At 37.3% G+C, this 14,624-nt stretch overlaps 1 protein-coding gene and 1 pseudogene across 1 annotated transcript in view; both read right to left on the bottom strand.

Moving 5' to 3' along the window:
- The window catches only part of HDAC9 (histone deacetylase 9), a 742,193-nt gene that overhangs the window by 305,959 nt on the left and 421,610 nt on the right, over window positions 1-14,624 (bottom strand). The window lies entirely within an intron of this gene.
- Window positions 4,581-6,671, bottom strand: LOC124525036 (BTB/POZ domain-containing protein KCTD5-like; annotated as a pseudogene).

The following is a 14,624-nucleotide window of genomic DNA, read 5'->3' as shown; positions in this document are numbered from 1 at the left end:
ATAATAAGTATGAAAAAATATTTTTATTAAGTTTAAGCTAATTTAGAGGTCATATAGTCATAGAATATTCATTAATTTGTACCAACTTACACTGATAAATGAATACAATAACATGTACAATTAAGTATATTTCATTTTTAGAATTTCAACATATTATTAAATTCATCTCAATGAGAAAACGACGATCCTTAAGGGACTGAGAAATGAGAGCAGAAGGATGTAAATTAGAAATGTAAAATGAGGATTTGGAATAGAAAACAAATTTAAATGTGCAAATTTTAGGAAAATATCTAAAAGGACAAAAACAATTAAAAGTAATTACTTCTAAACACTGAAACTCTGATTGCTTTACTGATTGTTATATTCTTATTGTGACTGACTGTACTTTCCAAATTGCCTAATAAGCATTTATTTTATTTTATCTTATTTTATTTTACTTTATTTTTTAAAATGTCTTTATTTTTGAGAGAGAGAGGACAAGAACATACGGGAGGGACAGAAAGAGAGGGGGAGAGAGAGAGAATCCTAAGCAGGATCCACACCCTTTGTATGGAGGTGGATGTGGGGCTCGAACTCACGGCACCGCGAGGTCATGACCTGAGCTGAAATCAAGAGTTGGACACTTAACCAAATGAGCCACCCAGGTGCCCCATAAGCATATATTTTTATTTTAGAGGTTCTTTTGAAATGTTTTACTTTATTGTAATATCAGTATTTTAATTGGCTAGATATGCTAAGGTGGTGTGCATGTGTGTATTTAAAGTAAACACGAATTGCTATTAACTCAGACAGACTTGGACAATGAAGGACTATTAGATACAAGCTACGTATGAACAGAAACTCCCATTGCACTATTATAATCCCAGTCCCAAATTTAGAACTTGGAATATAACAGGAGCTCACTAAATTCTGAGTTTGAAGAATGTATATATTATATCTTAAAAATATGACTGCTTCTAAAAACAGAGAGAGACAAATCAAAAAACAAGACTCTTAACTATAGAGAACAAACTGGTGGTTACCAGATGGAAGGTAGGTGGGGGGGGGGGATGGGTAAAATGGGTGATGGTGATTAAGAAATATAATTACGACGAGCATTGAGTAATATATAGAATTGCTGAATCACTATATTGTACACCTGAAACTAATGTAATACTGTATGTTAATTAGACTGGAATTAAAATTAAAAACATTTTTAAAAAACTAAATAAATAAAATGATAAAGTAAAAGAAACAAAAGCAATACATAACTCCTTCCAGATTTGGGAGAAAAATCTGACTCTATTTGTTTGAGCTGGTAAATCTACATAATTTTTAAATGTCATTTAAATTTCTTGTGTTTCTTCTTCACAGTGTGGTTTACCAAAGAGTTTTGTGGCAATCAACAACTCTAGGTCACTAAGATATCTTATTTTGTTTTAACTCACCAGTGTATTGGAATAATTACTTTATCCTATTAAAGTCATAGTTACAACAGGTGATTGAAATGAAGTTTCAGGGAAAGTCTACACTTCTCGATATGTTACTGTGTGTATAGAAGTAATTCACTTTTACCTTAGTGCCTTAAATTAAGGGTGAGACATTGGTTGATGACATTTGGCTAAAGGCTGGTATAATGCGGAATACAGCCCAAATATAGTACCTGTGAGCAGTGGTCTCCAAAGCGAGGAATACAAGCCAATACAGTGGGGTATAAAAGAAAACAGTAGAGCTTCAACTGATATTTGGTTTTTAAATAAAAATACAAAAATCAAATAAACTATACTAATATTTGATACACGAATAGACATTAGCATTTACACCCAGTCCCTGCATCAAGGATTACACAGGACAAACTCTCTGTAAGATATCCTAACATAGGAAGGGGAGTCTAATTTCAAACCTTAATATAAAACTACAATCAATATAAAGCTATAATCAAAACAGTATGCTCCTGGCATAAGGATAGACATATAAATCAATGGAATTGTACTGAGGATCCAGAAATAAACCCTTATACTTATGACCAATTTATTTTTACCAAGAGTACTAAGATTTTTCAATGGAGAAAGATTAGTCCTTCAACAAATGGAGCTAATTCATCTGCATATCCACATGCAGAAGAATGAAACTGACCTTTTCTCACACCACACAAAAATGAACTCCAAGTGGATCACAGAACTAAATATGAGAGCTAAATTTATAAAATTCTTTTAAGAAATATAAGAGTAAATCTTAGATGTAAGACCAAAAGAAAAAAATATCCTGAAAATACATAAATTAGATATAATCAGAGCTAAAAACTTTGTTTCAAAAGGACACCATCAAGTAAATAGATAATCCATGAATCAGAGAAAATATTCACAAAACATGTATCTGATAAGAGATTTGTACCCAAACTATATAAAGAATTCTTATGCCTCCATAACAAAAAACCAACCCAATTCAAAAATTAAGTCAATTTTCTGAATACACATTTCTCTAAAACAGATACACAAATGACCAATAAGCACATGAAAAGAAACTCAACCTCATAAGCTATAAGGGATTTGTAAATCAAAACAACAATGAGAAATAACTTCACACCAACCACATTGGTTTATAGTAAAAAAGATAGATAATAGCAACTGTTGGTGGGAATGTGGACAAATTGGAAGTTTCATACACTTAGTAAAAAGGAAATATGATGGAGCCCCTTTGGAAAACAGTCTGGCAGTTCCTTAAAAAGTTAAACAAAGAACTACCACATAACCTAGAAATTTCCATAATACGTATATACTTAACAGAAATGAAAATACATGCCTTACAAAAATTTAAACACGAATGTTCACAACAGTACTATTCATAATAACCCAAAATAGAACAACCTATATGTCCATCAACTGATGAATAAATTATGGCATATCTATGCAATGGAATATTATCTAGCCATACAAAAGTAATTTTTTTGTTCATTCATAAATAATACACAAACTTATTTGCTATTTCAGGAGAAATTTAGTCATTAAACTGCAAGTTGAAAAACTATGAATACCTAAAAATGTATAAATATCCACTCAAAATAAATTTTAGTGAATTAAGTCTTAATATGTTTACATTTAAAAATCACAAGCCTATTAAGTCAAGGTCATAGATCAAATGACACAAAGTGACCAGAAACACCACATAGGGCACACTTGAAGGCCACCAATAGGCCTCCCTCCTCCGGGAGCTCTGCTGGGGAGATGGGTAATCTGGTAGCTAAAGAAGGCTGTGATAAACTGTTGAAGTCAAACACTGAACAATATATGAGACCTTAAATAAAGGAGGTAAATTCTAGGTTCTGGAGAGCTTAATCAGATTATTGGAGAAGGAAAAGAAAAGAGCACAGGCAGAAGTCTCAGAAGCATTTGAAACCAGAGGAGTCACAGCCTCTGACCTACCTGTTAGCAGCTCTCGTGGTCAAATGTGCCCAACTACCCTGGGAAGCTGCAGGTCAAGAAGCAAAGAGCGGTTCCTGCTGAGCCAGGTCCCCCTGACACTGAGAGTCCTTACCATCAGCTGAGAAAGTCCGTTCTCAAAGCATGCGCACAAAAGTTTCTAAAGGAATCCTAGTAGCTCCAAAGCCATGTCAGATGGGCAGAGCCCATGGAGGTTGGGTGTGAAGTCTCAAACATCCCAAGAATATTAGGGACAAGTGCACAGTTACACAACGAAAACAGTAAAGAGCCAGAAAGAGACATTTGTGATGTGCTGTAAATATACACTTTCGTTGTGACCTGTCGTTCCAGCTCCAGGAGCCAAGAGGTCACGCCTCCTGCCCCGAGCTCCAGTCCAGACAAAGGCACCAGCTCCTCCACGAGGCCGGGGGATGGACAAGGCACAACTTCCACTTCCCTTTAAATGATTTAACAGCTTACTGCCAGATGTAGCAGCACTTTTAGGCATTTCTAAAAATTGAAAACACTAAGTAGGTTATCCACACTAGGAAAGTACCGATACGAAGATCTCTGTCCTGGGAAATACAAATCAGAAGCCTGACTGGCGTTCCAGGCCGAGGTCAGGCAGGAGAATCCTGGCTCAGAGGGCGGAGGCCCGGGAGGTACCGAAAGGGCGCGAGCCACTCCTGTCTTCAACCGCCAACAGAGGCTGAGTAATGGCCAACCCGTTACACCTGGCAGGAGGCGGACGGCTCCCCGCGCAAGAGCAGGTGACCAGCAGACACCTAGACCCCGGGGCCACGGTGCCGCGGTCACTTCCTAGAGGTGAGGCCCAGGCTTCGTCACACACCGTTTATGCAGCACCCAAAGCGCTGCTCTTTAATATCTTCCAGGTGGGTCCCGAGCGTCCCGCCTCGGGCCACGGCGGCACCTGGAAACCTGGAGCAGAGGCCCCCACGCAGCTGCCCACTAAGCCTGCAGGCCTCGTCCGCGTGGGGACGCCCGGCCTCACTCAGCTGGTCGCGTCTCTCACCACCCACCTCAGATGCAAAAACACTTCACAACCAGATTTCTAGAAAGAGTGTCAAGAACAGGCTTCTTTACACAGCCAGGCTTCTTCCACCTGGCAGTTGCATCTTGGGAAAAGGTAAAATGCTCCTTTAGCAGTCAACACTGTGTTCCTCACATCCTCGAACCTGGTTCTTGTAAAATCCTGGCTTTCTCTCTGGGCTCACGGGTCACGCCGTATGCGGAGTTACACAGCTCCCTGGAATCCACAGTGAGGAATTCGACTCGGTCTTCACTCCCGGAACTGCAGGAAGGGCCGCCGCTGACCAGCAGCTCAAATTTCCAGCCCTCAATCACGTGGCTACAACTGCGCAAGCTCCTCTTCCTCACGCTGAAGCTCACGCTATGCGGCACCTGTGACGTTTGGCGGCCTCGTTCTCGAATTTTATCCTTCACAAGTTTCCTTACCGAGGAAATGTTATAAAATTCTGCTTCCTCCAACACCCCTTACTCTACCCAGTTCAGCACAGGAACCAAATAGGTAGAATGTCTGTCCCATCCTTGTCCAAGTCCTGGCCACGTGCTCCTGTGGCCTAAACGGTACACGAAAGATTTCCGGTCCGCACAGCGGCTGCCAGGTGGTGAGGAAGTAGGTTCCGCCTTCATCGTGCAGGATCCACTAGCACCTGCGGCCAGACCCGGAGCGCCGCTGTGCAGCAACAGCTCTGGCAGCCGCCCCCTGCCGCCCCGAATGCGGTTCCAAGGTGCCCTCTAGCTGTGCCTGCGGTACCAGCTCGCAGTCCTTCTCCAAGACCTCAGAAAGCCCCGTCACAGCGCCACAGAGAACACTTTCCGGTTGATGGGGTAAAATGTCTCCACGTGGTCAGAAGGTACAAACTTTCAGTTATGTAATGTACAGCATGGTGAATATGGTTTACTAATACTGTATTATGTATTCAAAAAAATGTAATGAAGCTCTGATGCATGCTACAGCATGGATGAACCCTTGAAAACATACGAAGTGAAAGAGGACAGCCACACAAGACCATGTATTGTACAATTCCGTTTACGTAAAATGTCCTGAATGGACACATTTTCTTTTATGGAGACAGTAGATTCATAGTTCCCTGAGAGTAGAGGTGGGGTAGTGGGGAATTACTGTTGATGGGCACAGAGTTTCTTTTGAGGGTGATTAAAATGTTCTAAAATTGACTGTGTTAATGGTGGTACAACTGTGTGAATATATTAAAAACTATTGAATTGTACACTGAAGGGACTCAACCATATGATATGTGAATTGTATCTCAATAAAGTTGTTAAAAATAACACTTTTTTCATCATAGTGCCAAAAGCCCATTAACTCTCAAGGCAAAATTTATTTACAAATGATTTTTATTTCATTTTTATCTCACCTTTCTCAGTTTATCCTTTTGTGCATATTCTGTTAACATATAGAATACACTGATGTAATGGTACATTTATGTAATTTGGAAAGATATACTTTTACGTCTTTTTATGTATCTATATAATGATTATATACATAAGTATCTGCTAAAATATGTGTATTACCTGTGATAAAAAAATTGTACACAATAAGAGTTGAAGAGTAAAGTGTTCCTTCTTATTTTTGTTTTAAATTTTTTAACTTTTATTTATTTTTGAAAGAGCGCACAAGGGGGAGAGGGACCAGAAAGAGGGAGACAGAGGATCAGATTTGAAGGCTCCCACAGGGAGCACAGAGCCCACGGTGGGGTGGGGTGGGTGGGGCATCAAATTCAGGAACCATGAGATCATGACCTGAGCCAAAAAGAAGAGTTGGTAGCTTAACCCGCTGAGCTGCCCAGCTCAGTAAAAATGCTCAATAAAGTGTTCCTTTTTAAAGTAAATTTTGATAAGGTAGAGGGTACCTTTCCACATCGGGCTCCATTCTGACATTGTGGTATCTACTTGGGATTCTCTCTCTCCCTCTCCCTCTGCCCCTACCCCCCTCTCAAAATAAATACATAAACTTAAAAAAAAAAAAGACAGGGTACCTTTAACAAATATGTAAGACTGTTTATCATTCCCCATTTCCCATAGCAATGGGCAGTATTTCTGAATTCTAGTGTGCGAGAGTGGCAACTAAGTCCTGGAGAAGCTGGAATAACAAATTTGTTCTCAGCAGCAACAGAAAGCACTCACTATTTCTATACTAACCTTCCAGTTCCTAGTGGTGGCCCCTTGTAGCAGAGGTCGGGATCCAGGTAGATAAATTACTGCTGTCATGTACTCACTGGTTTCTTCCAGTGAGGGCAGGTCAGTCTCACTCCCTTCTTCTCAGAATCTTCTCATTCCAAACAAGAGTCTTAGCTTAGCATATTATTCATACCATCAGACAATATACAAAAAGGCACAAAGGAAAGGTAAAAATTTATATGTCAAATATTATCCTCATTTTCAAATCGTGAGGAATCTATAAACAATGTGACTCATGAGGCAGAACTGTGGGTACATGAACAGTACACAGCTTTCAGGTAAAGCATCACTAGCAGAATCAGAGGGAATTGTTTTCAAATGTACCAGCATTTATATGTGTGTGTAGGGTGAATGTATATGGTATGTGGTTATACCATAATTCTGGATTGAGGCTTAAAGGTTTACTTTAAACTCTAAAACTGAACCTATTTAACAACATTGTTCCTCAACTAAGTAGAATATTGGTAAAAGTTACTATGTATGTGAAGATTATGTAAATTGTTTCCAATGCATTCATAGATACCCTCAGATATAAGAGTTGTAAGGGGAAAATAATTACTAATGTGGTTACACTATGCCTTTACATCTGTGGTTGTTTTGGAAATGTTTAAGATCCAGCCACTTTGGAGTGCTCTTGGAAAATGACCATTTTAAATCACTTGGGATTTTACTGACTACAGAATACAAAAGAAACCACATTTGAATTTTGAAATTAAGTGGCTAGTCCATAATGAGTAATTTCTTTCACAATAAAAAAGTAAAGAAAACAAGTTATATTTTTGTTCCTTTATTTGCTTTTTAGCTTCTACATTTTACAATTGCCTGTGGAAAAAATTTCAAGAGAATAGATTGAAATCATTTTAATTGCATAACAGCCCAGAGGAAGATAGAATTGTGCAATAGTCCTCACTAGCACCCTCTGTTTGGTTGATAGCCAGTGCACAGTGCAGCATGAACAATGGAGCGCTGGTCTAGAAATAATAGCCTGAAGATAAAGGGAGAAAAATAGAGGTTTCGTTTGACTATGATGAATCTCTTGAGCATTTCCTTTATTCCTCCCCTTTGATAATTAGAGTCCAGATATAAAACAAATCATAATGAGAGGAATGACAAGCAGTATAAATCATTGCTATTTAAGACACAAGTATTAGATGGATTTATCCTGAATAAGTGTTCTTAGCCTAGGTTCTCTGAAGAATTCTAGTGGGTACAAAATCCCTGAAATTGTGTCCAAAGTTGCTTGAGTATGTGCATCTGTGAATTTTCTGGACCTGTAATCTGTAGCTTTCATCGGAGGTCCTTAAAAAAATGTTACAAGTCACGGCTGCAAGAAAAAAAATGCAGTAGTGGCTTTAATAATGTCCCAATAATTACAACTTTTAGGTTTCTCTATTAATAAACCAGGTTTTCTTTCTAAATTTTATTTATTTATTTGGGGGAAGGGAGCAGAAAGAGAGAGGGAGAGAGAGAATGCCAAGCAGACTCTGCACTGTCAGTGTGTAGCCCAACATGGGGCTCAAACCCACGGATTGTGAGATGATGACCTGAGCCAAAATCAAGAGTTGGATGCTTAACCAATTGAGCCACCCAGGCACCCAACAAACCAGTTTTGATGACAGTATGTCCTGAGTGGATTTTTATTTTAAAAACCATGGATTTAAACATATAACAGGGTGGTCAAGTAAGTAGGTTGAGAAATCTTGCAGAATCAGGCATTTAAGTTTTATACCTTCACCTTTCCTCCCAAGAAAACATCTTAACTAAACCTAACATTAGGAGAATGCCCATATTTCACTACTAGTCTCCAGATCCAATTGCTTGTGTGCAAATTACCAAACATGTCAAGTTCTAGAAAATGTGTGATTTTATGTCGATTTCACCATCTCCCAAAACATACACGCGTCAAAGGCAAGATATTCCAATTTTGTCACTGAACTAGAAGCCAATTACTGGTAGCTCCCTGCTAAAATGTTGGGCTAACAAAAAAAGAAAGAGAAAGAATATTGTTTCACCTATATTTCTTCTGGCATTTAACCACAAGCATCCTCTTAAAACAGAAAACTTTCCTCTAAAAATAGAAAAGTGTTTGAGGAAACACACGGCTCAACCTGTAGCCTGTAAGAAAACATCTTAAATAAACACTTGTCTCTATAAGTTGGAATGAAATATTGCTGTTTAATCTACAACAAGACCTTTATAATCATAGGACACATTTACTAAGACAAATATAAGATAATTTATATTATATTTACTACTTATATTTACTACTTATATTTACTACTTACATTATATTTACTAATAATCATAGGACACATTTACTAAGACAAATATAATACACCTCAAAATAATTTAATTTTTGAAAGGAATGACTTTGTAAATATTTCCTAAAACCTAAAAATAAATATCACAAAACAGGCATTGCAATTTAAACAATTCTGTGATGATTTCTTGACTTTGGTGGAACTTAACGAATTGATTAATCTATACACTCATTCACTATATTAAGAGTCTATTAAATGTTAGGCATCATGGTAGCAACCAGAAGATACAATGATGAATAAAACAGATATAGTCACTGCCCTGTGGAGTTTATAGTCTAGTGAGAGGGACAAATATTCATCCGGTATACACAAAAAAAATATAAAGAAGCAACTGAGGTAAGGGCTATAAGCGAGTCAAGATAAGCTTCTCCAAGGAAGGGATATTTGGGCCAAAAGATGAAGAATAAGAAGGATTTAAGTTGACATAAAGGAAGAAGAATGTTCCATGTGGAGGGAACAGCATGTTGAGAGTGGGTCTGGTGGTAGGGCATCTGGTAGTTACCCTGAAACAGGTGCAGGTCAGCATGGATATTTATAATGAGAGGAGGCTGCAGGAGCATATAGAGTGAGATTGTACAGAATTTACATCTTGTCTAAAGAGGCTGAATCTTAATCCTAAAAGCGATGGCAAATGAGTGAGTAGTTTTAACTTCCCAAGAGTTTGGCCTGGGATTGGACATTTAATGGGGTTGATAAAAACAAATTCATATTTGGAAATGATCGTTCCAGCAGAGTAACTCATATTTTATGTAAGGTGGATAACTTAATATTGATGCACCTTCCTAAACAAACTAAAGTTATTAAAAAGAATATTGGACTCAGAGTAAAAACATCTAGGTTTGTACTCTAACCCTATCATTTTATCATGTGAAAGTTTAGGGGAAATTTACTTAACCTCTCAGAGCATTTTTATAAAATGAAATAATGTGTATCTGATGGGTATTTTTTTCATTAAGAGTAAATGGTATATCTGCAAAATGACTAATTAGGATTGCTATTTTAAACCTAAATGTTATATATTTTTCTGTATAGGATAAGGCAATTAATCATTAATAAGATGTCATTATTACCAGTGATTTATTTTTTATTAAAAAAATTTTTAATGTTTATTTACTTTTGAGAGAGAAAGAGAGACAGAGGCATGAGCAGGGGAGGGGCAGAGAGAGAGGGAGACACAGAATCTGAAGCAGGCTCCAGCTCTGAGCTGTCAGCACAGAGCCTGACGCGGGGCTTGGACTAACAGACTGCCCAGCCAAAGTTGGATCCTTAACCAACTGAGCCACCCTGGCACCCCACCAGTGATTTGTTGTAAAACTAAAATTGAGTCTCTATTAGCAACAGAGTATTGTTAGGTCAATTTTCTACCTTATCACTGGTCTCATGATTGATGTCATAGTCTAAAGATTGTTCAACAGTGTTTCACCATTCTGCAACCACCAAATATGGTGCTTCTCAGACTCCATGGTTGTTTAACTCCTTTGCCAGAATTATACACGTTTATTTTTCTTACATAATTTTTATTCTGTTTTACTGAGATTTTATATTGATAATGCTTCTTGTGTTAAAGCCCTGCATAGTTATCAGGATAACAAGACAAAGCTTTCTCAGTCTATTGTCATGTCTCTTATGTCTTTTAACAACTGGTTCCTAAAATATTCCTGGTCTTTACCATTATGGCTCAGTACCTGTTATCAGCTCACATATAATACTAATCAGAAAACTATTAACCTTACAGCACTGTTTTAATTAGTAACTTGGCCCACAGTAACCAAAGGGGTACAGATTCTGCTGAGTGATCTCACTAGTTGCCACAAATTGTTGACATCTACCAATAGCCAAATTTGCCTTTATTACACTCACTTCACACAATTATTTCTAAAAGCCATTGCCCACTGAATAGGCATATCAAACTCTTCAGTCCTGCTCTACAACTTTTATTGTTTTAGCCTCAGCATAGATTAACTTCAGCTTATTACACTTTAATTTACTAACTTTAACTAAGTATAATGGGATATCCTATTATTATTATCCTTTTAGGTCTTTGATTTTTTTCACCAAAATATTTTATAGTTTCTGAAAGAGCATAGTGGTTAAGGAGTATGGAATCTAAAACCAGATTGCTTGGATTTGAATTCTACCTCTGTCACCTGTTAGCTTTGTGATTTTGGAGAAATTAATTAAATTCTCTAAAATGAAGATAATAGTATCACCTATGTTTTAAAATGTTCATGAGTGTTGAATTAGTTTATAAATGTACAAATTTTATAACAGTGCCTGCCAAATATCGAGCATTAAGTAATGTTAGTTGTAGTTATAATGGTTGTCATAAATTACACCAGAGCTTGTCAGTAATAATAGACATTGTTTGGAATTAATTCTTTAAAGTTATAATGTGAAATTAATAATAGGGCGATGTTAATTGCATTTTCATTGAAATTCTTAAAAATATTTAATCAGTTATAGCATTCATTTTTTTTTAATTTTTATTTATTTTTGAGAGATGGAGATACAGCACAAGTTGGGGAGGGGTAGAGAAAGAGGGAGACACAGAATCCAAAGCAGGTTCCAGGCTCTGAGCTCTCAGCACAGAGCCCGACATGGGGCTCGAACTCATGAACTGTGAGATCATGACCTGAGCCGAAGTCCAGCACTTAACTGACTGAGGCACCAGGCACCTGCATTTGTTAATATTCTGATGGGATATAAGAAGGCCTTTCTATTTTTAGCTTGAAATAACTAACTTAAACTAGTTAGTACTTAAATTGGTACAATGATCATATTGCCTGTGGTAAGAATTTTTTCAGTGTTTGCATCAGAAATGACTATTTTCATAAATTTTAAAAGCTAATGATTCTCAATTTCAAAAACTTTTCTCAGTTTTCTTCTTACAACCGATCTTCAATAATTCTATCTTCCCTGAGATTGTCCTATGTGTTACACTGCACTGCATTTTAAATGTTTATTGATCTGCATTGATCCATTCCTACCTCCATGAGCATAGACCAATAGATTTATTTTTAAAACCCAAAAGGGGAGATGCCGGGGTGGCTCAGTTGGTTAAGTGTCCAACTCTTGATTTTGGCTCATGAAATCAGTTTGTGGATTTGAGCCCCATGGCGGGCTTTGTGCTGGCAGTGCAGAGCCTGCTTGGGATTCTCTCTCTGCTCCTGCTCACAGGCTCTGCCTTTCTGTCTCTCTCTCAAAAAATAAATAAATAAGGTTTAAAAACAATCCAAAACGGGATATAACTATAACCTAGTATTAGCAAAAGAAACTTGTAATATCTAAAAAGAACAAACACATAATATAATACTAATATATAATGCTCAGTTATAAGCATTTTATTTTAAGATCCTATCTGGTATTATTTGGTTTTAGTATAACAGATTTAATTCTGAATAGAATGACACAGACAATGTAAATTTCACTAAAATAAATTCCTGGCTTACATGAATGAACATCAGTTTAAAAGTTATTTTAGTGGCACCTGGGTGTCTTAGTCCATTAAGTATCCGACTTTGGCTCAGGACATGATCTCACAGTTGATGAGTTCGAGTCCCACGTTGGGATCTGTGCTGACCGCTCAGAGCCTGGAGCCTGTTTCGGATTCTGTGTCTCCTTCTCTCTCTGCCCCTCCCCTGCTCATGCTCTTTCTGTCTCTCTCAAAAATAAATAAACATTAAAAATTTTAAAGTTGTTTTATCTCTCTGAAAAATATTTAAAATATTATCATGCATTTTTATGCACATGTTATTTATTAATGATATACCAAAATTCCTATTAAGAATGATATTGATAAAGTAAATCTGAAAATGTACAATAAATATAAAGAAGATATTTAAAGTGGTTATATTCAATTGCTGCCAAACTTATTATATTTGATTTATTACATGTCAATAAACACAATATCTAGTGTTAATGGTGTGATTTTTCATGTGCTTAGTTCTTCAGTAAAAAAATAAATAATAATTATCTTTTCACAACTTGCTCATAATTTGTTCACAACTTAGTAAAAGCTAAAATAGTTCTCATTATTAGATGGTGAGTCTATTATTAATTATACCTGGAGATTTTACACCATGCTTCTTAAATATGGGGTTTGAAACAAAGTCAGTGGAGGAGGTCACAATACATGAGGGAGAAGAAGAAAACTGAAAGTCTATTGTTAACCATCTTTAGGAGTTTGAACTTCATTTTGAACGCAGCAAGTACTCATTGACATGTTATAGAAGGTGAAAGAAGATGATTATATTTGCATTTATGGATAGCTTAACATTTCATTTTAGTTGAGTGGGAATTGAAAGACTGGTTGTTGGCAGAGCTGATGAGTCATGACCAGTGGGCCTCTGGCTGAGCTACCAATCCGTCCTTCTGCCTGCTCAATTGTCCCTGAATCTGTTGAACATTTGCTTGGGTTGGTATGAGTTTGCTTGGTGTTTGGTGAAGATAAAAGGAGTTCTGGGGGGATATGAAAGAAAATATGGGACAAGATGAGGAATGCAGAGGAGAGAACAAGTCTGCCCTCTGGCCCCACTGAATGGTTATTTAAGCTTTAGGAGGTCAAGCCTTCCAGTAAAAGGTGAAAGACCTGTTTTTGTATGAGATTTAAAGCCCAAGCACTGTTCTTCTGGGCCTCCTGTGGTAAATGGGTCATAAAGTGTGAAAGAGGGCATTTTCTTATTTCTGGCAGAAGAAATCATTGACGAAATAATTGAAATTATTGAAGACTAAAGGGAATGGAGGGCCACTTAGCACTCTGATTATTGTAAAGCTTTGAAAACTTTGGAGGCAGCAACCAAAACGTGGGCAGTGGTGGTGGGCATCACAGATCATGGCAGGAGCTGGTGGTTCTCAAGTAAACATGGATTCATTCCTGAACATATTAGTACTGCAGGGGCATGGAATCAGGCTCTTGGTCCAGAGTTATGGAGTTAAGGATTACCACGGCAGCAGAAGGTGGGTAATTGATGTAAATGTGATCTAATTTTAATCACTGGCCAGATACATGTATTACAAATGAATTCAATGAATCAGACAATTAGAGACAAGCAGGAGACTCTATAGTAATCCGGTTGACACAGCTGGGTGGTCAGACTCAGAACTGCAGTTACGGGTTGAACAGAAGAAGGACCTATGAGATATTTAGAAGACAGAAACAACGTAATGTGATGAATTGGGAATCTCTCCTTGAGGGAATTGGGGAGCAATGATGAAAAGCATGGCCTCTGAAATCAGACTGTTTTGTATTTATCACTTAACAGCTGCACGATAGGCAAATTACTTAACTTCTTAAAATCTCAGTTGTCCCATATTTTGAATTTGTAAGTTTTGAATAACAGTAGTATCTACTGCTAGTATCTAATAGAGATGCCTCTCAAAGTTAAATGAGATGACTCACTTAAAATACCTAGCACAATGCTAGGCACATTCTAGGCATTCAGAACATATGAAAAATCATTAGCAAACCTGCAGAAAGTATTCAAATTATGAGGAAATCAAATTGTCCATTATAGGAAGTCCTATTTATATGCAAATAAAATATCCTGTTAGATGAACAGATTTATCATCGACACTGTCGCCAATATGCTGATTGTTAATGGGTTAATATTCTGAATATTTAGTCACCTTTAGGCTTTGCTTATGCATGAATTTTTCCTACCAG

The sequence above is a fragment of the Lynx rufus genome, unplaced genomic scaffold (assembly GCF_022079265.1).
Source record: "Lynx rufus isolate CCGP_SWC_20201006 ecotype Redwood Valley unplaced genomic scaffold, mLynRuf1.p SCAF_4, whole genome shotgun sequence".
NCBI classification, from domain to species: Eukaryota; Metazoa; Chordata; class Mammalia; order Carnivora; family Felidae; genus Lynx; species Lynx rufus.
The sequence above is the reverse complement of the archived record's forward strand: the minus strand, read 5'-3'. Positions and strand labels throughout refer to the sequence as shown.